This window comes from Schistocerca americana, chromosome 4 (genome assembly GCF_021461395.2).
Source record: "Schistocerca americana isolate TAMUIC-IGC-003095 chromosome 4, iqSchAmer2.1, whole genome shotgun sequence".
NCBI lineage: Eukaryota > Metazoa > Arthropoda > Insecta > Orthoptera > Acrididae > Schistocerca > Schistocerca americana.
The window spans coordinates 21,429,012-21,453,867 of NC_060122.1; the positions used below are offsets into that span (position 1 = coordinate 21,429,012).

Genomic DNA, 24,856 nt, shown 5'->3' on the forward strand with positions numbered 1-24,856 from the left:
TCCCTCTACTCCCATCAACATCAACATGGGATGTGCAAAGGTAATTGGGACCATGAACGCCTGTGCCACATATGCGATGCATGAGGCATATTAAACATTCACATATTGTGCACACTGTACAATATCTAGGGATCTAAGCCAGTGGTCCATAAGGCCACCAGCCCTGATCGTTTGTAGGAGACGTCTACTGTTGGTTGCTGCTGAATGACGGTGGTCATTCATAAAATCAATGCCCAAACAGTACACGCTGGTGGGCAGTTTTAGAGGAGCGACATATCTCTCTGGTAGACCCTCACCAGTGAACAGAACCTTCGATTTGGAAATGTTAAGGGAACTGCCCGATGCCTCCCCATATGTCGCCACCCAAGTCAGAGCCGCGCGAACATAGTCTTTTTTGTGGAGGTAGGACTGGATCGTCAGCAAAGGCATTACAACAGAAGCGTTGCTCATGCCGTGTCAGGCCCACCAGCCGTTGGTGAAGCACACAGTATCATGGAAAGTGGGCAACCCTGTCGGACAGAGCGCTCGATCGCTAGAGGCGCAGTGACGTGACCATTGCAGAGTACTGTTGAGGTCGCGCCGCTCAAGAGCTGCATTACCACTGTTACTTCATGAGCCAGAAGACCCATGTGTCGGAGGACCAATTTCTGAAAGGTATGTTCGACACGGTCGAATGTCCGAAGTCAAGCGATGCTAATGCGCCAGGTAAATATTGGCAGGACGATCATGTCCCTGTAATGGCAAAGTGCCGTATGGATGGTCACTACCCAGCGAAGTCTCATCAAGGGAGGTGAACTATCTTGCTGCCATCTTGAATTGTGAGGCCAAAAAATAGGTAAACATTTTCATGTCGCTGTCGAGCAAATGGGCCAGTAATCACAGATCCGTGATCGCCCATGTGGCTTAGGAACCAGGGTGATGACCCTATGAAGAAAGGTGTCTGGGATCTTCGTTGTGGGTGACATTAGTTCGCGACAGATGGAAGTCCAAGAAGGTTTCGAAATATTGCTGAAATGCTTGAAAAATTCGAGGGGGAGGCTGTCAGGTCCAGGGGACTTGGCAGCTCCCACCTTGGTAGCATCTAGGACTTCTTTCACTATTCAATCGTCCAGTGTTTACGCTCCTTACAATAAGAGAGCGGTCGTTTGGCATTTACCAGAGGAATGTGTGATATGTGAGCAGTCACTCGACCGTGAAAGCCAAATTTTCTCACCTCCCACCTAACTGTCACAGCACTTGCAGTGGATCCTGATGCTGTTTGGAATTCCTGTGTGATGGTCTGGATAGATGTCTGTCTATTATACATTATGACCCCCTTCAATCATCAGTGGTCTCTGTCAGTCAACAGACGAGGTCGGCATATACACTTTTGTGCTGTACGTGTCGCTTTATGTTTATACTTCACTATCACATTGGAAACAGTGGGCCTCAGGATATTCACGAGGGCGGAAATCTCGCGTTCAGACGTATGACACAAGTGGAACCCAATCACCTGACCATGTTCGAAATCCGTGAGTTTCATGGAGTGCCCCATTCTGCTCTCTCACAATGTCTAATGACTACTGAGGTCTCTGATATGGAGAACCTGGGAGTGGGTGACAACACAGTGCACATAATATGAAAAACGTATGTCTTTGGGGGTGTTTGGATACTTGTGGTCACATAGTGTACGTAAGCAGAGCTGGTGCCTTGATATTTAATGAACTTTAATCTTTTAATTGCATAAAATAACAGGTATTTTGAGAGAATATTGACTGAATTATTTTTTTTATTTTGTAATCATTCATAGTTACCACCTAACATAACTGTATTTCTAACGACGGAAAATAGTCTATTAAGAACTCACTTTCCAACCGGACGCATCCTGTGGTGATGTGGTGATTCCTTAGTAACACAATCACTAAATTTAAAGCTAAAACCTCTCAATATTATTAAAATAACAAATTATAGGTTTAAATAAGCCACATCTACCCGAACTACAAGGCCATACCGAAATCCAAAACCTCTCGGTACAGTTGGTGGGAGGACCGTTCAGTAATAGGTCTCAGAAGCCAACTGAATAAGAAATTCAGATAAAGAACTGAAAATGACGTCACTACCGAGACTAACCTACTGCGCCCATCGGTACGAACGATATGGAATAGGGCCCCGGAGACAGAGGCTGGTGCGCCAGTGCTGGCGGCTGGCGGCTGGCGGGCGTGACGTCACGCCGCGACTCGGGCGTGCGCAGCCCAGCTCGTAATTGACGCTGCGAGCGCCGGCGCCCCCTCAAGTCGGGGCAGGCAGCCGCGTAATTGCAGAGAGGGGCCGCCGCGGCCGAGTTCGGTAATTGGCGCGACCCGCGCGCGGTTTGGGGCCCTAATTACATTCCGGCCGGCAAGAATCGCGACACTGCCCGACACACTCGCGCGCGCTGCGCAGCAGTTAAATGTCTCCGACATCGGAACTTCGACCAGGGCCCTGTCTGGCGAGCGGAGCAGGCCTCCGTTTCCATCACAGGCCGGTGTGGCACGCCCGAGTGAAAAGGCGCCGGCTACGGGTGCGCGGTCGGCAGCTACTAAAGGCCCCAGCGAAAACCTTTAATTAGTGCCAAACTGCAAACACACGAGGAAATATATAATTACAAAGGCGACGTGCTTATATTAATCAGCAGGTGACCCTGTTTTGGCCACTGAAAGGAAAGGGAAAATTTGAAATTGTTGACACGACTTATACACTGTCTAACAAAGCAAATCTTTGTTTACGTCGAATTTTACATTTATATGGCCGGATGGTAATCTATTCCTAAAATTTAGTGAGGGACTACCCACATAGCTACGTTGAAGCGTATGTCGGTGAGCATCCTGCGAACGATCCCAGAAATATAAAATGGTGGAATTTAGAGTGTTCCCAGAATGAAGTTATGACTCAAGTGGTAAAACATCACTCCTTTTCTTTTCATTGGCGTTTACACCGTCAGGTGCAGGCCCTCCTGTGCTAGGGTTAGGCAGATTTTACTGTACTTCCTGTCGCAACTGTGGTCAGTTTGCTGAGGAAGGGAAGCTAAGTGCGCTCGCTGTCTGTGAACTGTGCAAACTTTGTTCTGTATGTGAACTTGTTTCAGCCGTTGGCCCAGTGTGTCGTCTGAGGCAGAAAGTGTGAACCAGAACCGAATTTCCGCCCAGACTCTGCACTCATGGTGACTGACGCACCACCTGTGGTCCTTAGTCTCATGTCCGGTTTCGAGTCTGGTCTGGCTGACTTCCACGTTTTGCGCACTCACAGCGCTATTTGAGCAGGTCAATTCTAAAAAAATCGTACTTTCAGCTTCGTTTTCTATTCACTAATGTAGGAAAATCTGTTCCATTCCTTGTATCACCATCATAGGCGACGACTTTTTCTTTTTTAATTTGTAAAGTAGCCTTTATTCTCCCTCTGAGTTCAAGCTACTTGCATTACACATTTCATCGGAGTCGGTTCAGTGATTTAGTTCTGAAAACATAACAGACATGTAACTTTCGCATTTATTAATATTAGTAAGGAAGTATGAAGTACACATATTGATAATTGTATAACCATTTTATACATTGCGCTGAATCACATAATGTAGAAAATATCACATAATAAAAGCATTTTCACATATATGATCAAGTTCAAAACTAAAAGAGTAGATAGCTTTTCCAGACAAACAATGTTTTTTCCTAATCCCAATGTTTTTCCCTAATTTCCATTATAGTCTTCGAATGAATATATATCTTATATTGAACACGTTCTAAAGTGACCCATCTTCTTCCTGAGCTATCTACACATTGATTATTGTACACTGGTGGTAGACCACGTACGTCCCATCATGACGATCATGATTCCCGACGGCAGTGACATATTTTAACAAGATAATGCGCCATGTCACGAGAGCAGGAGTGTGATGGAGTGGTTCGAGGAATACAATGACGAGATCCAATTGATGTATTGGCCCCCCAGCTCACCTGATGTGAACGCAATCGAACACATCTGGGAGCTGACTGACCGAGGCGTTCGAGCTCATCGCCCCATCCCGGACCATACGGCAGTCAGGTGAGCTGCGTGTGCAGACGTGGATCCAACTCCCTCCAGCGACCTGCCAAGGCCCCACTGATTTCTCGCCACGATCCGTTGCCGCTCTTATCCGTGTCAAAAGCGAACCCACCCGCTATTAGGTAGGCGGTCATAATGTTCCGGCTGATCAGTTTGAGTAGCAAAGCTGTACTGCATAGACAAAATAATAGATAAAATAAGGCGTACCCAGCAGCAGATATCGACTCAAATCACAATGTAGCACTGATGAAGATTAGGCTGAAGTTCAAGAGATTAGTCAGGAAGAATCAATATGCAAAGAAGTGGGATACAAAAGTACCAAGGGATGGCGAGATACGCTTCAAATTCTCTGAGGCTATAGACACAGTAATAAAGAATAGTTCACTAAGCCGTGAAGTTGGAGGGGAATGGACATGTCTAAAAATGGCAATCGCAGATGCTGGAAAGAAGAACATAGGTGCAAAGAAGGTAAGTGTGAAGAAACCATGGTAACCGAAGAAATAATTCAGTTGATCGATGAAACAAGGAAGTACAAAACTGTTCAGGGAAATTCAGGAATACAGAAACACAACTCGCTGAGGAATGAAATAAACAGGAAGTGCAGGGAAGCTAAGACGAAATGTCTGCATGAAGAATGAGAAGGAATCGAAAAAGAAATGAGTCTCGGAAGGACTCACTCAATATGTAGGAAAAGCAAAACTTCCTTTGGTGACATTAAAAGCAAGGGTGGTAATATTAACAGGGCAACGGGAATTCCACTTTTAAAAACAGAAGAGAGAGCGTATACGTGGAAAGAGTACATTCAAGTGCTCTATGAGGGGGCACATTTGTCTGATGTAACAGAAGAAGAAAAAGGAGCCGATTTAGAAGAACTAAGAGATAAGTATTAGAATCAGAATTTAAGAGAGCTTTCGAGGACTTAGGATCAAATAAGGCAGAAAGGATAGAAATATTCGATCAGAAAGTGGAAAAAAAACGATTATTCACGTCGGTGTGTAGAATATATTAGTCTGGTGACGTACCATCAAACTTTTGGAGAAACATCCACACAATTACGAAGACTGCAAGAGCTGACAAGTGTGAGAATTATCGCACAACCAACTTAACACCACATGCATCCAAGTCGCTGACAAAAATAATATACAGAAGTATGGAAAAGAAAATTGAGGATGTGTTCGGTGACGATCCGTTTGGCTTCAGGAAAGGTAAAAAGGCACCACAGAGGCAGTTCTGAACTTGCAGTTGATAGTGGAAGCAAGGCTAAAAAATATCATGACACCTTAATAGGATTTGTCGACCTGGAAAAAGAATTGGACAAAGTAAAATTTCAAGATGCTCGAAATTCTGAGAAAATAGGGGTAAGCTGTAGGGAGAAAGGGTGATATACAATATGTACAAGAACCAATAGGGAATAATAATAGTGGACGATCAAGAACGAAGTGGAAGGATGTTAAGACAGGGATGCAGTCTTTCCCCTCCCTACTGTTCAATCTTTACATCGAAGAAGCAATGATGTGAATAAAAGAAAGGTTCAGGAGTGGAATTAAAATTCAAGTTGAAAGGATATCAATGATACGACTCGCTGGTGACGCTGCTATCCTGAGTGAAAGTGAAGAATTACATGATCTGCTGAATGGAATTAACGGTCTAATGAGTACAGAGTATGGATTAAGAGTAAATCGAAGAAAGACGAAAGTAATGAGAAGTTGCAGACATGAAAACAGCGAGAAACTTAACATCAAGATTGATGATCACGAAGTAGATGAAGTTGACGAATTCTGCTTCCTAGACAGCAAAATAACCAATGACGGAGGGAGCAAGGAGGACATCAGAAAGCAGACTAGCACTGGCAAATGGCTCTAAGCACTATGGGACTTAACATCTGGGGTCATCAGTACCCTACACTTGGAGTTACTTAAACCTAACCAAGCTAAGGACATCACACACATCCATGCCCGAGGCAGGATTCGAACCTGCGACCGTAGGAGCAGCGCGGTTCCAGACTGAAGCACCTAGATCCACTCGGCCACAGCGGCCGGCAGCACTGGCAAGAAGGCCATTCCTGGCCCAGAGAAGTCTACTAGTATCAAACGAAGGCATTAATTTGAGGAAGCAACATCTGAGGATGTACGTCTGGAGCACAGCATTGTATTGTAGTGAAACATGGTGGGAAAACCGGAACAGTCGAGAATCGGATTATTTGAGATGTCGTGTTAGAGACAAATGTTGAAAATTCGGTGGACCGATAAGATAAGGAAAGAGGAGGTTCTGCGCAGAATCGGAGAGGAAAGGAATATGTGGAAAACATTTACAAGGAGAAGAGACGGAGTAGGACATCTGTTAAGACATCAGAGAATGATTTCCACGGTACTAGAGGAACTCGTAGAAGGCAGAAACTGCAGAGGAAAATAGAGACTGGAATATAATTGAGGACGTGGGTTGCAAGTGCTACTCTGAGATGAAGAGGTTAGCACAGGAGAGGAATTCGTGGCGGGCCGAATCAAACCAGTCAAAAGAATGGTGACCAAAAAAAAAAATTAAAGGCGTCTGTCCTCAACTGAGACGGGAAAATAATTGTTCTTCGATCAGCGTGAATTTTAGCTGAGACAACGTTGCAACTCGTTTCTTCGAGACGAGCTGCTGTGGACAGTCTGTCAACGTGGGGGACACGCCCTGATGACGACTGTGCTCTCGGTGCCTGTGGTCTGTGGTCGCAACGCCGACACTCGCGAGTGCGCGGGGGTGGCCGCCGCGTGGCGTGCCTGCCGGGAGCCCCGGCAGCGACGCCGTGTTCATCCACAGAGGCTCAGCTACGGGCAGTGTCGCCGGCTCCCGTCGCACCTACTTCACCGCCACTCAGCAGTCAGTTGTAAACCATTATCTCCCTTACTCTTTGTTACCCCTCATATGGTCCTTTTATTAAGTGCTTGTATTATGGACACAAAAAAACTATGAAAAAGGCGTGATCATATTTTTTTAAGTTGAATTTTATTTTAAATGTGATAAAAGTAAATGCTTTCATGGGATACTCAGCACTGAAATAAGACATTTTTGTTGTAAAATGTAGCTGTTTGCTAACTGCTCTGAAAGTCAGTAACAATGTAAATTAGAAAGAGCTGAAGCGCTGTACAAGGACTTGCTGAGGTGATATACGGTGTGAGTCACTAACTATTGTCGCCAAGAATAACTCCTATAGTATGATAGGACCTGCAAAGTTTGTGGGACAAACGTTGCATGGTACAACGGGAGCCATAATACGACGCTGGTTGTTTATTGCTAGATAGCGTCGCGTCAGAGATATGAAGGTCAACTTCGCTTTTTTTAAATGGGATGCTATAGTTTGGTACTTATTTGCTGACAGCGGCTATCGAGACGAATCCAATGATGTGTAAAAGTAAATTAAGATCAGCGAAGCTCGAAAAGGTGGCATGAACGTCCATTTACAGAAGGTGTAAGAAGTGATGACATCTGGTATCAATCCAGTGCTGCAATCTTCTGATGATGGATCCAGTGGTATTCCTTATCACTTCGGCACCTATCAAAGCACATTCTCTGACAGTTCTCTCTCGCATATCTTGTGGTGTAGTTTGAGTGTCTTTATAAAAAATGCCTTTTACGAATCCCCACAAGAAAAAGTCCAGAGGCGTCAACTCTGGTGAACGAGCCGGCCACAACACATCTCCTCCGCGCCCAATCCAACGATTTGGGAATTGTCTCTGCAACTCATTTCTAGCCAACAGCGAAAAATGTGCACGATACCCATCGTATTGATACCACATTCTGTTACTTGTTCCTAAAGGCATTTTTTCCAGTAAAAGACCTAATGTTTCTTGCAGGTATGAGGTGTACTTTCTACGATTAGGATTTCCTTCGATGAAATGTTGTTGTTGTTGTTGTTGTTGTTGTTGTTGTTGTTGTTGTTGTGGTCTTCAGTCCTGAGACTGGATTGATGCAGCACTCCATGCTATTCTATCATGTGTAAGATTCTTCATTTCCCAGTACCTACTGCAACCTGCATCCTTCTGAATCTGCTTAGAGTATTCATCTCTTGGTCTGCCTCTACGATTTTTACCCTCCACGCTGCCCTCCAATACTAAATTGGTGATCACTTGATGCCTCAGGACATGTCCTACCAACCGATCCCTTCTTCTAGTCAAGTTGTGCCACAAACTCCTCTTCTCCCCAATTCTGTTCAATACGTCCTAATTAGTTATGTGATCTACCCATCTAATCTTGTGCATTCTTCTGTAGCACCACATTTCGAAGGCTTCTATTCTCTTCTTGTCTAAACTATTTATCGTCCATGTTTCACTTCCATACATGGCTACACTTCATACAAATACTTTCAGAAACGACTTCCAGACACTTAAATCAATACTCGATGTTAACAAATTTCTCTTCTTCAGAAACGCTTTCCTTGCCATTGCCAGTCTATCTTTTATATCCTCTCTACTTCGACCATCATCAGTTATTTTGCTCCCCAAATAGCTCAACTCCTTTACTACTTTAAATGCCTCATTTCCTAATCTAATTCCCTCAGCATCACCAGACTTAATTCGACTACATTCCATTATCCTAGTTTTGCTATTGTTGATGTTCATCTTATACCCTCCTTTCAAGACACTGTCCATTCCGTTCAACTGCTCTTCCAAATCCTTTGCTGCCTCTGACGTAATTATAATATCATCGGCGATCCTCAAAGTTTTTATTTCTTCTCCATGGATTTTAATACCTACCCCGAATTTTTATTTTGTTTCCTTTACTGCTTTCTCAATATACAGATTGAATAACATCAGGGAGAGGCTACAACCTTGTCTCACTCCCTTCCCAACCACTGCTTCCCTGTCATGTCCCTCGACTCTTATAACTGCCATCTGGTTTCTGTACAAATTGTAAATAGCCTTTCGCTCCCTGTATTTTACCCCTGCCACTTTCACAATTTGAAAGACAGCCAAAAGCTTTCTCTAAGTATACAAATGCTAAAAACGTAGGTTTGCCTTTCCTTACTCTATCACGTAGGTTTGCCTTTCCTTACTCTATCTTCTAAGATAAGTCGTAGGGTCAGTATTGCCTCACGTGTTCTAACATTTCTACTGATCCAAACCGATCTTCCCCAAGGTCAGCTTCTACCAGTTTTTCCATTCGTCTGTAAAGAATTCATCTTAGTATTTTGCAGACGTGACTTATTAAACTGATAGTTACGAAATTTTCACATCTGTTAACACCTGCGTTTTTGGGATTGGAATTAATATATTCTTATTGAAGTCTGAGGGTATTTCGCCTGTCTCATACATCTTGCTCACCAGATGGTAGAGGTTTATCAGAACTGGCTCTCCCAAGGCTGTCAGTAGTTCTAATGGAATGTTGTCTGCTCCCGGGGCCTTGTTTCGACTTCGATCTTTCAGTGATCTGTCAAACTCATACCACAGTATCGTATCTCCCATTTCATCTTCATCTACATCCTCTTCTATTTCCACAATTGTGTCCTCAAGAACATCGCCCCTGTGTAGACCCTCTATATACTTCTTCCACCTTTCCGCTTTCCCTTCTTTTCTTAGAACTGGGTTTCCATCTGAGGTCCAGATATTCATAGAAGTGGTTCTCTTTTCTGCAAAGGTCCTTTTAATTTTCCTGTAGACAGTGTCTATCTTACCCCTAGTGACATAAGCCTCTACATGCTTACATTTGTCCTCTAGCCATCCCTGCTTAGCCCTTTTGCACTTCCTGTCGATCTCATTTTTGAGATGTTTGTATTCCTTTTTGCCAGCTTATTTACTGCATTTTTACATTTTCTCCTTTCATCAGTTAAATTCAATATTTCTTCTGTTACCCAAGGATTTCTATTAGCCCTCGTCTTTTTACCTACATGATCCTCTGCTGTCTCCACTACTTCACCCCTCAAAGCTACCCATTCTTCGTCTACTGTATTTCTTTCCCCCAATCCTGTGAATTGTTCCTTATGCTCTCGCTGAAACTCTTTACAACCTCTGGTTTAGTCAGTTTATCCAGGTACCATCACCTCAATTTATCACCTTTTTGTAGTTTCTTCAGTTTAAATCTACAGTTCATAACCATTACATTGTGGTCAGAGTCCACATCTGCCCCTGGAAATGTCTTACAATATAAAACCTGGCTCCTAATTCTCTGTCTTACCATTACATAATCTATCTGATACTTTCTAGTATCTCCAGAATACAACCTTCTTTCATGATTCTTGAACCAATTGTTAGCTATGATGAAGTTATGCTCTGTGCAAAATTCTACCAGGCGGCTTCCTCTTTCATTTCTTACCCCCAATCCATATTCACCTGCTACGTTTCCTTCTCTCCCTTTTCTTCTATCGAATTCCAGTCACTCATGACAATTAATTAAATTTTCATCTCCCTTCACTATCTGAATAATTTCTTTTATCTCATCATCCATTTCATCAATTTCTTCGTCGTCTGCGGAGCTAGTTGGCATATAAACTTGTACTACTGTAGTAGGCGTGAACTTCGTTTCTATCTTGGCCACAATAATGCGTTCACTATGCTGTTTGTAGTAGCTTACCTGCACTCCTATTTCTGTATTCTATATTAAACCTACTCCTTCATTACCCCTATTTGAATTTGTATTTATAACCCTGTGTTCACCTGCTGTTCCTCCTTCCACCGAACTTCACTAATTCCCACTATATCTAACTTTAACCTATTCATTTCCCTATTTAAATTTTCTAACCTACCTGCCCGATTAAGGTATCTGACATTCCACGCTCCGATCCATAGAAAGCCAGTTTTCTTTCTCCTGGTAGCGACGTCCTCTTGAGTAGTCCCCGCCTGGAGATCCGAATGGGGGACTATTTTACCTCCGGAATATTTTACCCAAGAGGACGCTATCATCATTTAACCATAAGTAAAGCTGCATGCCCACGGGAAAAATTACGGCTGTAGTTTCCCCTTGCTTTCAGCCGTTCGCAGTACCAGCACAGCGAGGTCGTTTTGATAGGTGTAACAAGGCCGGATCAGACAATCATCCAGACTGTTGCCTCTGCAACTACTGAAAATGCTGCTGCCCCTCTTCAGGAACCACACGTTTGTCTGGCCTCTCAACAGATACCCCTCCGTTGTGGTTGCACCTACGGTACGGCCATCTGTATCGCTGAGGCACGCAAGCCTCCCCACCAACGGCAAGGTACATGGTTTATGGTGGGGTTCGATGATACAGGTTCCTATAAATCTGCCCTCGAGAATCCCACATCATACATTCACCGACCACGGTTTTTGATGTGCCACTTGCCGCAGCCAACATGGATTTTCAGTTGCCCAATAATTCATGTTATGCAAATTAACATCTCCGTGGTTCGTGAATGTAGCATCGCCAGTAAATAAAATCAAATTAATAAATGTGTCATCCCTCTGAATCTGAAGTTGAGCCCATCGGCAGAATTCAATGCGACGCATACAATCCGTACTATTTAATTCTTGATGGAGATTGATATGGTTAAGGATGACATTGATGGTGATGCAGAACACGAACAACACTACTCTGGCCCATGCCAGATTCTCTTGCGATTTGACGCGAACTAACACTAGGCTCTCGACCCACAGTAGAGAGAGTACCAATTTGCGTTTCCTCGTTAGTAACCTTCCTTTGCCGGATATGTTCCCTATGCGTTAAAGACGTAGTTGTTCTCAATTTATCACACACATATTTAAATGTACGAATTGTAAGGTGAGAACCTTGACGATATGTTTCTAGCTCTCACTGAATTTCGTTGGAATTCTCCGTAACTGAGAAGCATATCGACTTGTTCTTCGAAGGGATGCATCATTCACATTCGCTTGATTCGACGATACTAGTCTTACCGTTCCTATTAAAGTTGTATTGCGAAACCGTCGAATGGTGTTTACATGTTAATGGAACGTTAGATGAATACGCCGTATTCGGCGAATATTTACTATTTGCACGATATACGAGAGGGAATTGTCAGATCATGTGCTTCGATAAGTGCCGAAATGATAAGAAGATATCAGCACTGCATTGATACCAATAGTCATCACTTCGAACACCTTCTGTAAATGGACGTTCATGCCACCTTTGTGACCATCTTTGATCTTCAAAGATCTTGCTGTTACACAACACTGGATTCGTCTCGATAGCCGCCATCAGAAAACAGGCATCCTATTAAAAAAAAAAAAAAAAACAAAGTTGACCTTAATATCTCTGAAGCGACCCCACCTAACAATAAAAAACCAACGCTATATTATGGCCCCCCGCTGTCCCATGCAACTTTAGTCCCACAAACTTTTCAGCTCCTATCATACTTTCGGAGTTATTCTTGGTGGCAACAGTTAGTGACTCACCCTGTATAGGTATAGACGTTACTATAACTGTATTATAATCTCCAGAGTATATATTTTCGGAATAAATAAGTGCAATTAATAACAGGTACACCGCATTTCTGTTTCGTCTGTTTTAATCCACAAATATTATAAAAGTGGATGTACGTATGTATGTATGTATGTATGTTCCACATCTGCTTCTAAACTACTGCATCGATTACAACCAAACTTGGTGTACATGTGGTTTACTGTCTGGAAAGAACCACTACGGCGAAGACAACGGCCTCCGTCTCAAAGGGATGTGTGTGAGAAAGTGTCGATCCTCACGACGTGCGAATAGCCAGGCTATATTCATCCAATATTTGTGAATGAAAGCATAGGCTGATCTGCAACATACTGTAGACAGAGTTCTCAACTTTTACGAGACTTTTTCTCGCTGACGCATCTCCCTCCATCACACACACCCCTTCCTCCATCACACACACACACACACACACACGCACACACACATAATATGCAAGAAAACGAGGTTATCGCTTACTGCATTTTCGCTGTTCCTGCAGTAAACTGCTGCATCAGGCATGACGTTTTTTCATTTTTAGTTCCTTGCAACTAACTCTCTTTGCAAAAAGTTTTGCAGAGACTTTGCCTGCGAAAATATATGCTTGTACGACATACAGTTCAGAAGATGTGACGTCGTAAACATTGAGACGCGTGAAAAACGTCTGGGTCACGAATGACGTTTTAATTTACACACACCAAAAAAAGTTTTGCATCACCACGGTTCCCAGAACTCCTCAAGATGTTGAGTGTGGACACTGTATGACAGACACAGTTTCTTTGACTGTTCATAGATGTCACTAAACCCGCCCAAAGATGTAAACAGCCATGCATGAGCAGCGCCTAAGACGGAGGGGGTCCGACAGCCGATCAGTTCCAGTCATTCCACCAGGAAGGAGGTATACGGCTCGTGTTGTGTGTAGTACAACCATGCCTAGACGGTCAATATCGCGGTTCGATCGCGTCCGCATTGTTACTTTGTGCCAGGAAGGGCTCTCAACAAGGCAAGTGTCCAGGCGCCTCGGAGTGAACCAAAGCGATGTTGTTCGGACATGGAGAGACAGGAACTGCCGATGACATGCCCAGGGGCTGCTACTGCAGTGGATGACCGCTACCTACACATGCTCCGAGGAATTCTGACAGCAACACCAACTTGTTGAATAACGCTTTTCGTGTAGCCACAGCACGTCGTGTTACGACTCAAACTATGCGCAATATGCTGCATGATGCGCAACTTCACTCCCGACGTCCACGGCGAGGTACATCTTTGCAACCATGACACTATGCAGCGCGGTACAGATGGGCCCAACAACATGCCGAATGGACCGCTCAGGATTGTCATCACGTTCTCTTCTCCGATGAGTGTCGCATATGCCTTCAACCAGACAATTGTCGGAGAGTTCTGGGAATCGGGGTGATACAAAACTTGTTTGATGTGTGTAAATTAAAACGTCATTCGTGACCCCGGCAACCCAGTCAGGCTGAACGCCTTAGACACTCTGTCGGCTAAGCCACTGCTGTGAGGGCAGATCTTGAGCTGTGTTTGGATACCTCAGTCATCAAAGCAGTTGTCCACGAAAGGCAAAGTCCCAGGAACGAGTACCACTCCGGCATACAGCTGTAATATGCCAAAAAACTTCCACTGATAAACCTCTATACAGCTATTTCACAAACTAGAACGTCTTCCGTTCGACAGACACGACGTTATTATACATTTTTCCAAAGGACATTCAGCAACGTGTTCTAGCCCGTTATTTGCCAGCATCACTTCTAACCTCTCTCTGTCGGATCGGAATTCTATAATTCAGTGAAAACCTATCAACCGGACCACAGCCGAGACGCCCGTAAACGGTGGTGGCTAACACATGTACGGGTACACTGCAAGCCAGTGACTTCACCCTTTACATCTGTCTATTGACGTGTGATTGACTCAGCTGTGCAGTTTTGATGTAATCGTCTGGTCACAGTTCCGCTTGTTTCCACTACTTACACTGGACAGCAGGAACATGTGGTGTTTGTCGTGCCGTTCAGCGATGCTCGCTGACCGCCAAACTACACATAATTTCCGTTAACCACAAGCAGTTTATATAATGTCAGCTTTCTGCACGAATACAAAATTTGTTGTTATTTATTCTGGTCACGTTAAGATTTGTAATATGAACAAAAATAAGAGAAAAAAACCAATGACCAATAATGAGTGATAAATATGAAAGGTAATTTATGCCCTCCGGATTAATTTGCTTCTCAGCGCGTTTACCACAAATTCAGGGAATTTGTTTCCCATCATCAAGTGGGGATTAACACCAGAGCTGAATTTGCTGTTTTAGGCTATCACATACTTTTGCTATTTTAATAACTGTCAACTCCGTCATGACGGTGAAATACTGTTCCAGCGGTGACTGTCTATTACCCACGTTTTCCATAAGGTGGACCACCAACAACTTCCAATGAAATGCCCTCTTTTGTTAGTCGTAATGGCTTGGCGACAGCTGTTCGACCACAATAAAGTTCTAGCAGGTTCTCTCAGCTGATTAAGAATAAGGCAGTTTATGTTTGCTGTCACTGTGTTTCACTTCTTCACGATGCTCCTGTTTCACAGAAACGATGCCGTCAGTGAACGTACAGATGCAACTCCAACGAAGTATCTTTGATGGGGCGCTCAAACACGCACATGATTCTCTGTTGACGCGTGGTAGAGAGAACACGTGCGATGTTGACGCTTACTGTCAGTGGTTTGTTCAGAGATTTTGGGAACATATTCTCTCTCTCTCTCTCTCTCTCTCTCTCTCTCTCTCTCCAGCTATCTATCTATCTCTTTCAGAGGACGTACTGGTATTCAGTTACACTGCGAGTATAGTCTCCTTTGTAGCATGTATTTGCTTCTGACATTTGGTTTTCGGCTGGTTGTTTCCCCTTCTTTTTTTTCTTTTTTTCGTTTCGACTACGTGCAGACCTTTCTGATGTGTGGTTTTTCTTTTCATTGAACGTGAATTATAACTTTGGCTTAGTATTCAGCATTCGATTCCTATGCTTATCTCTCTATGTTTTCGGTTTTGGTTTTTCTTGCAAATCGAGGCGCCCTCGGAGTTTCTGGATAGTCTGTTATCCTCAATTCTCGCAGATTTTTACCCCTTGGTAAACAACACCTCCTCGCTTGAGAAAATAGTGAAAGATCGACTATTGAACCCCGTAAGAACTATGACGAGGGCAGGGTCCGCGGCCTTAGTGAAATTTTTGAACAATATCATACTGCTGTAGGTTGTTAAAATATTCGTATAATGCAGGCGTTGAGCCCCGGTTTTCGGGCAATTACTGGGGAATCAGGCCACGGTCCGAGGCCTGACGTCTCGTCCTCCACTGTTGGACACGTTTTTCTGTAAGTATATGTATCTTAATATTTACATTTAAGGTACCCGAATACGTTATATTTTGGTTTTAAGATGTTGTTTCCTGTGACTAGGCAAGTCACTTTAATTTTACGTTTTGACATATCAGTTACGATCAGATGTAGTAGTACTTATACTTTTAGGTATTACATACTTTTAATTTACATTCTCATTATTATTTGTTAATTCCGCTTTTGTTTAACATACAGACTATTTCTGTCACTTTTGACCTTTACAAGTACGCTTTTTACACACATATCGACTCTATATACTATGTTCTTTGCACTCTCAGGCCCATACTTTGTGGCCGTTGCGATACATCCACCACGCCAGCTATACGAGATACTGACTTAAGTGTTTATAGTGGATACTGACGTTAGTGCTTATAGTGGACATCGGTTTCACTATCATCTTAGGTGGTTGTCGTTATCAGCTTTTCCACGTGTGCTCAAGTTGTGTATGTGGAATCTGTTTCTTTAATTTTTGATGACTTCTCGCAGGTCGCGAACTATTGCGCATAAACTGTATTTACGCAGGGTCATATTTCACAGGAAATGCTACAGGTAAGGGACAGAAAACCAGTGGCAAATAAGGGTAGGCAGAACGAGGAAGCACACACGGCGAAAGCGGGTTCTCGGACTGCCTGGAACAGGCGGGCAGCAGCGAGCACAGCTCATCCCGCGGCACCGCAGCTGCGGCAGCAACAAGGCGCGTTGCCTAGCGACGCGACGCAGCGGTCGCGGCGCGGCCACGCCCACGCGTGTGCGAGGCCCGGGGTCAGAGGTCAGAGGCCGGCCGTCCTGTGCACACGTATCGTAAACAATGATTCATTCGAATCAGTCCGTACAACCACCTCCCAAGACATTCACTGTTCCTCCTATTCCACCCCGCATACGGGTTGAAAGAAACACCCCAGTAAAAATAAACTCATTGCCTGGAGTAGATGAGAGTCCCTCAGAGTTAATGACGTCCTCGTGAGAGCTAGCCTCAAAAAAACTATTCCTCCTAGCGTGCGAGATGTACGAGGCAGGCGAAACACTGCCATACTTCGAGGACAACGTAATACTTCCATTTCCAAAGCACGCAGTTTCCGGCAGGAGTGAACATTACACTATTATCAGTTCAATAAGTCGCGGTTGCAAAGTACTTAGGCAAATTATTTACAGAAGAACGTGTAGAAGCCATCCACAGGGAGGATCAATTTGTGTTCCAGAGGAATGTAGAAATACACGAAACCACACTTACTCGGTGACTCGTCTTAGAAGATGGACTGAAGATAGCCAAACTTATGTTTATTGCATTTGTAGACTTAAAGTAAACTTTTGAGAATGTCGATTGGAGTATACTCTTGATTTCTAAAGGAAGTAAGGATATAGTCGGAGCGCGCTGTGTCTACCACCTACTGCGTTCTGTGCAGAAACAGGGATCAGCCGAGTGAATGCGACAGGACCATCTTTCTGCCACTCGTTGGAAAAGAGAGCGTGTTGTCGTAGCTCTGCCAACTGTGTACAATGAGTAACGAAGCTTTCTTCTGTAAGAACAGGTAAGATAAAAGACCGTAAAATCAGTTACGGTGATGTTTCTTATCGGGAAAATTAGGAAGACTTCACATTTTATGGGAACTAGAAAGACAAGGCTTTACTAGTGCATTGTAGTGTGTTCCCAAATGGAATGATTTTCATGAACTCTGGCGAGCATGTAAATACCCTCACTCATCCTCATTTTTGTCGCATTTACCTAAGTTTTACGTATTTTACATCAACTTTCGAAAATATCGCATGGTTTGCCGTACTTTAAAAGCATTTTACTCAATTACTCGAGCTCCAAATCACCATTCTCGGCGTATTCTCACGTCAACAAAACGTCTCGTCAGCTCGATCTCATGACGCTATCAGCCAAAGTCATTGCAGCATGATTCTCAGTTTCTGTATCATCAGTAAACCACTCCCCTCCATTCTCTTGGGAGTGCTACATACACGTGGACACATCGCGAACCTTTACTCTGCTTAACAAAAATACTGTTTATTAGTGTAAGAAATAGTCATCAGCAGAGAGGAGGTGCAAAAACTAAGTTCCTTAGACCAAAGTCTTTATAAATTCGGTAAAACTTTATTACAATTTGTCATCTCTCCCTATGTGGACGGAATCAAAGTATTCTCGCATTCGTGGGATAAAGTCAAAGATTCAAATCTCTTGCATTGAACGCCTATTTCTAAAAGAGCTACCCCCTCACTGAAAATGGTTCAAATGGCTCTGAGCACTATGGGACTTAACTTCTGAGGTCATCAGTCCTCTAGAACTTAGAACTACTTAAACCTAACTAACCTAAGGATATCACACGCATCCATGCCCGAGGCAGGATTCGAATCTGCGTCCGTAGCAGCAGCGCGGTTCCAGACTATAGCGCCTAGAACCGCTCGGCCACTACGGCCGGCCCCCTCGTTGAACCTATAGGCTAAGAACCCTGTGCAAAACTGTATGTGGCCTCTCTCCATGCACCCCACAACTCTTGCTCTGTCTTTAATCAACCCTCCCAGCAACACTGTCTCAGATTTAATCTGAAACTGGTCGGAAGTAGGAGGGTACTCTGCCCGCTACAATGATGTCTTGAAGAAGGAACAGAATGAGCTGAGTTCCACGTAATCAGTATACTTGAATACACTACTGGCCATTAAAATTCCTAAACCATGAAGATGGCGTGCTACAGTCGTGAAATTTAACCGACAGGAAGAAGATGATGTGATATGCAAATGATTAGCTTTTCAGAGCATTCACACAAGGTTGGCGCCGGTGGCAACACCTACAGCGTGCTGACATGAGGAAAGTTTCCAACCGATTTCTCATACACAAACAGCAGTTGACCGGCGTTGCCTGGTGAAACGTTGTTGTGATGCCTCGTGTAAGGAGGACAAATGCGTACCATCACGTTTCCGACTTGGATAAAAGTCGGATTGTAGCCTATTGCGATTGCCGTTTATCGTATCGCGACGTTGCTGCTCGCGTTGGTCGGGATCCAATGACTGTTAGCAGAATATGGAATCGGTGAGTTCAGGAGGGTAATACGGAACGCCGTGCTGGATCCCAACGGCCTCGCATCACTAGCAGTCGAGACGACAAGCATCTAATCCGCATGGCTGTAACGGATCGTGCAGCCACGTCTCGATCCCTGAGTCAACAGATGGGGACGTTTGCAAGACAACAACCATCTGCAGCAGCATGGACTATGAGCTCGGAGACTATGGCTACGGTTACCCTCGACGCTGCATCACAGACAGGAGCGCCTGCGATGGTGTACTCAACAACAAACCTGGGTGCACGAATGGCAAAACGTCATTTTTTTGGATGAATCCAGGTTCTGTTTACAGCATCATGATGGTCGCATCCGTGTTTGGCGACATCGCGGTGAACGCACATTGGAAGCGTCTATTCGTCATCGCCATACTGGCGTATCACCCGGCGTGATGGTATGGGATGCTATTGGTTACACGTCTCGGTCACCTCTTGTTCGCATTGACGGCACTTTGAACAGTGGACGTTACAATTCATATGTGTTACGACCCGTGGCTCTACCCTTCATTCGATCCTTGCAAAACCCTACATTTGAGCGGGATACTGCACGACCGCATGTTGCAGGCCCTGTACGGACCTTTCTGGATACAGAAAATGTTCGTCTGCTGCCCTGGCCAGCACATTCTCCAGATCTCTCACCAATTGAAAACGTCTGGTCAATGGTGGCCGAGCAACTGGCTCGTCACAATTCGCCAGTCACTACTCTTGATGAACTGTGGTACAGTGTTGAAGCTGTATGGGCAACGGTACCTGTACACGCCATCCGAGCTTTGTTTGACTCAATGCCCAGGCGCATCAAGGCCGTTATTACGGCCAGAGGTGGTTGTTCTGGGCACTGATTTCTCAGGATCTATGCACCCAAATTGCGTGAAAATGTAATGACATGTCAGTTCTAGTATAATATATTTGTCCAATGAATACCCATTTATCATCTGCATTTCTTCTTGGTGTAGCAATTTTAATAGCCAATAGTGTATTTTGCTTTCGCAAAGAATACAACTCCTGTTCCAAACTTGTACTGACCGACGCTAGTGATACAGACCGGCTTTCTCAGTCCAATACTGTAACTGCCATTCTGCGAAGACAGTTCTGCGCCAGTCTTACTCACGTCACCCATCCAGTTACACATGATTTCTCTAGATGCTTGCATGCTTAAGGTGTTTGGCAACTTTTATTGGTATATAGTGGATATGAGCCTGATATAGTCGAGAGTGTTGTGGCTACATAACGGACGATTAAGAAGAAGAGGAAGAAACGTTTGAGCTATGCGTGATGAGCCTCCAGGTAAAAGAAGTTTACAATATTTTATGTAAATCACTTATGCTATCATTTCTGTAGCATTGTTTTAGTGTCTGGATTCCATATCAAGAAAGTGTTGGGAACAGAGAAATTATTATAGAACATAAAAAAAACGCATTGCAGTGGTGTTTGATATGTGAAATTACATGCCATGCTGCAGTAACTCCATGAAGAGAAAACATTCTCTTCCACAGACTTCCACACACATAACATTTGTCAAACAAATATATACACAAGGATTTCGGTAACGTAGCTCGTAAACTTCATCAACTTCATCAGGTGCGACCTTAGACTGCTCCTCGAGCTTTTTTTGGACCTGATCCAGTATTTATGTCTGTGACTTTCCCCTTCCACCGGCGGTTGCAGGCGTTCCATCTGCAGTCGGCGCCCGCTCGCTGCGATCTTCTGGAACACTGCCATTCCGTTTTCCGACCGCTGCGGTTCTAGATATTCCCTCTGTGGTCCGCGCTCAACAGACCTGCTCCTATGTGTTCCATCTTCGTGTTGGTGCGTTTGGAATTCTGTCAGGCGTTACCCCTGCGGACCGCTCCCGATCACTACGATCTGCTGGAGCCTTGCCGTTCCGGTTTTGGCTCGCTGCAGTTCTGGATGCTCCCTCTGAGGTCGGCGCCCGCCGTTTTCAGACTGCTGCGGTCCTGGGTGTTTCCTCTGAGCTCCGCGCCCGCCGTTTTCAGACTGCTGCGGTCCTGGGTGTTTCCTCTGAGATCGGAGCCCATCAGATCCGTTCCGGAACGTTCCATCTACGGTCCGCTGTTCCTGGCATTCTGTCTGGTGATCGTTTTCCATATCCACGCCTTCCATTCTTCTATTAGTCGAGTGCTGCAGCCGTCCCCGTTGCTTCTTTAATAATTTCAGAGCAGGATCTCAGGCTCTACTTCGCTGGTACCCCATGTTGCGTCTCATGAGATTGTCAATCACTTTTATATCAGTCGAGTCCCTTATAAAACGGTCCCAAAATCTTGATTTCCTCATAATTCATGGCATGATATAGTTGTAGACAGTTTTCAGGAATGGCTGACTTCGTCACATGTCTTAATCGGGTGTGCCTCTGATGTTCTTTGCACCTGATATCCACTGTTCTTGTCGTCTGATCAATGCAGGACATGCCACATTGACAACGTACATTATAAATCCCTGGTTTTCGTAACCACAAGTCGTCTTTAACACTCCCCACCAGTCCACTGATCTTGCTCGATGGACAGGAAACGCACGTGATATTGTGTTTATGGATTCTGGCAGAAGCATAACCAGCATAGGGCAGATACGCCACGTTCTTTGCTTCATCTTGCTTGCTGAACCTGTGGCGTAAGTGTCTGGCTGGAGTGCTCTCTCAATTTGTTTGGTCGTGTCTCCACTTTTGCAGAACACAGTTTTAGGTTGATCTATTACTGTCGGTAGACTCTCTTGGTCTGACAGGGCATGCGCTCTGTGGACCGATGTCGTAAGTATCCGTTTTTCTGTGCAGGGTGGTGACAGCTGCTGGCCTGCAGAAATAAACCATTGTGTGTGGGTTTTCGATACATACTGTGGCCCACCGATCCATCTGCTTTCCTTTCGACTAGTACATCCAGCTTCCCATTCTTCTCCAGTTCTACGGTGAATTTGATATTTGTGTGGCATAAGTTTTAAGATGTTCAGAAAACTTACTGAGCCTGTCCTACCCATGAAGCCAGATCACGAAGATGTCATCCACATACCTGAAGAAGCATGTTTACATCTGGCTGTCTCTACTGGCCTCTCCTCAAATCTCACCATAAACATGTTGGTAACCACAGGGGACAGTGGGCTGTCCATAGCTTCACCTTCAGTTTCCTCGTAATATTGGTCCCTGCACAGGAAATACGTGGATGTCAGTATATGGCTGAACAGGTCCAACAGAACACCGTGAAATACCTCTGTAATCAGTTCTTGTAAGTCTTTCAGTGGAGCCCTAGTGATCAGCGATACCATATCAAAACTAACCATGATATCTGAATCTGTTATGTGCATTTCCCCAAATATGGGGACAGCAGATTTTTCAAGTACTCGGCTGTTGGTACGTAGGTGTTCCAGTATTACTGACAATTGGGCGTAGGGGCACGCCCTCCTTGTGTATATAGTCTAGGTGTCTGATGTTCTTATCATACATCCCTGCTTCCTTCAGGAGAGCCCTGGTCTTCTTGTCCATCTTATCACCGGGGTCACACACCAGAGCTCTGGATGCAGGGTCCCCCGAAGTTGCCGTACTTTCTCATCATAATCCACCCATCTCAAAATTACTGTAGAGTTCCCACAGATTCACAGAACTGAGACTCTGCTTAGAGATTACCACAGTATACAAGAGAATAAGAAACTTCATATTTATCACGATTTACCTGTCTTCGATTATATAGAAGTCGTTCGAAACAATCATCATTCCTGTACGCTGAACAGGTAACTACAAGTAACACCAAAGTAAGGGATCTCTGGAACAAGGACTGTCATCGCATCGGAAATTACCAAGAAAGGGAATGGTTCGAGAAATACGACTGTGATACTGTGGGTGTCAAATATGATAGGAAACTGTGGGTCAAATTAAATAGAATCTGCAGTCGGAGGTCTGACTTGTTCAATAAATGGGGTATTGTGCAGTCTCCGAATTGTGACTATGGCGCACTGAAACAATCTATCAGGCATATAAAGAGGAGTGCATCCTTCGATGCTATCAAGGACGGGTGGAAAGATTTTATGAATGCCAATGCCATACAGATGGAATAGCTTGCAAACCTAGAGATTAATATTTAGTGTTTTTGTTTTTGTTCAAATGTTCAAATGCGTGTGAATTTCTATCTGACCAAACTTCTGAGGTCACCGGTCCCTAGGTGTACATACTAGATAAGCTAACTTATATTAACAACAACACACACACACACACACACCCATGCCGGAGGGCGGACTCGAACCCCCGACGGGAGAGGCCACGCAGTCAGTGACATTGCCGCTCTAACCACGCGGCCACTCCGCGCGGCTTTTGTTTTTCTTTTACGCAACGACATTCGTTACATGTTATACATGTACTGCTTGTGTGTGCCATACGAATGATGATAATGTCCTAACATTTTCCTTGGTTACATACCAGAAAAGACTTGTCAAATGAGTTATTAAGACACGCCGTCCGTGTGGAAACATCACTTGCCATGTGTGCGGTCCCTCTATTCGAAAGCTTTTCTGCAACTGAAGTATGCTGTTGTTACCTACATATACAATACTCGTGTATATATTTTAATGAGACACAGGCGACATTGCGTTTTAAGTTACAATTATTTTTCGTCCTTGCAGTAACACACAAGCACTGTATGGAAACTATCCCTCCATTCGCATGACATGCAGTTAATTTTCCGCAGTATATGTGACAGTTTTTAACCTGTACATCGAAAAGGGCTGCTTAAAACTGTCGGTAGTATTTGCTGCTTGCCCACCAGGTGGGAGGGCTCCGACTTCCGCAGACATACGATATTATGTGAGGGATGTAGTGCACATCGTGGCAGACGGGCGGTGACCATCAACAGCCGTTTACTGAGTGTACAGCAGGCAGCAACACGAGCAGTGAGAGTTCCTTGTGACTTTGTTACCGACCTCTAGCAAGAGGGGGCTACGGTCGACGACCCGACAATTTCGAAGCGGTTTATTGAGCTGACTGGGGCCACTCAAAAGTAACTCTTGCAAAACGGTTCACTGGGCCTTTGTTGTCAAAAATCAGGTAATCGTTTGTTGTTGTTGTTGTGGTCTTCAGTCCTGAGACTGGACTGATGCAGCACTCCATGCTATTCTATCATGTGTAAGCTTCTTCATCTCCCAGTACCTACTGCAGCCTACATCCTTCTGAATCTACTTAGTGTATTCATCTCTTGGTCTCCCTCTACGATTTTTTCCCTCCACGCTGCCCTCCAATACTAAATTGGTGATCCCTTGATGCCTCAGAACATGTCATACCAACCGATCCCTTCTTCTAGTCAAGTTGTGCCACAAACTTCTCTTCTCCCCAATCCTATTCAATACTTCCCCATTAGTTATGTGATCTACCCATCTAATCTTCAGCATTCTTCTGTAGCACCACATTTCGAAAGCTTCTATTCTCTTCTTGTCCAAACTATTTATCGTCCATGTTTCACTTCCATACATGGCTACACTCCATACAAATACTTTCAGAAACGACTTCCAGACACTTAAATCAATACTCGATGTTAACAAATTTCTCTTCTTCAGAAACGCTTTCCTTGCCATTGCCAGTCTATCTTTTATATCCCCTCTACTTCGACCATCATCAGTTATTTTGCTCCCCAAATAGCAAAACTCCTTTACTACTTTAAGTGTCTCATTTCCTAATCTAATTCCCTCAGCATCACCCAACTTAATTCGACTACATTCCATTATCCTCGTTTTGCTTTTGTTGATGTTCATCTTATATCCTCCTTTCAAGACACTGTCCATTGCATTCAACTGCTCTTCCAAGTCCTTTGCTGTCTCTGACAGAATTACAATGTCATCGGCGAACCTCAAAGTTTTTATTTCTTCTCCATGGATTTTAATACCTACCCCGAATTTTTATTTTGTTTCCTTTACTGCTTGCTGAATATACAGATTGAATAACATCGGGGAGAGGCTATAACCCTGTCTCACTCCCTTCCC

General features: G+C 44.3%; 1 protein-coding gene across 5 annotated transcripts in view; it reads right to left on the reverse strand.

The window, feature by feature from the left end:
- The window catches only part of LOC124613920 (neurexin-1), a 2,081,056-nt gene that overhangs the window by 1,454,645 nt on the left and 601,555 nt on the right, over positions 1–24,856 (reverse strand). The window lies entirely within an intron of this gene.